Here is a 226-nt window from a genome sequence, read left to right as displayed (position 1 = left end):
AGACCTGCCGTCTAGGTCTAGAAGTCAAGGAACCTGCATTCTAGTAACTAACCTGGGGCCCAGGCGGTCACTCTCACCTTGGGCCTCAGTGTCTCTCTCCAACGGGCTCCGGGGTTGCTGCGGCTCATATATCTGGGTGCGGATCTCTAGCTGGCGAGCGGAGACCCAGCCTCGCAGCTCCTGGCGCTGGGCAAAGATGCAGCCGAGGCTCGGCTGGCGAAATGCC

This window comes from Bison bison, unplaced genomic scaffold (genome assembly GCF_000754665.1).
Source record: "Bison bison bison isolate TAMUID 2011002044 unplaced genomic scaffold, Bison_UMD1.0 scf7180017864384, whole genome shotgun sequence".
NCBI lineage: Eukaryota > Metazoa > Chordata > Mammalia > Artiodactyla > Bovidae > Bison > Bison bison.
This window is presented reverse-complemented; position numbering follows the sequence as displayed.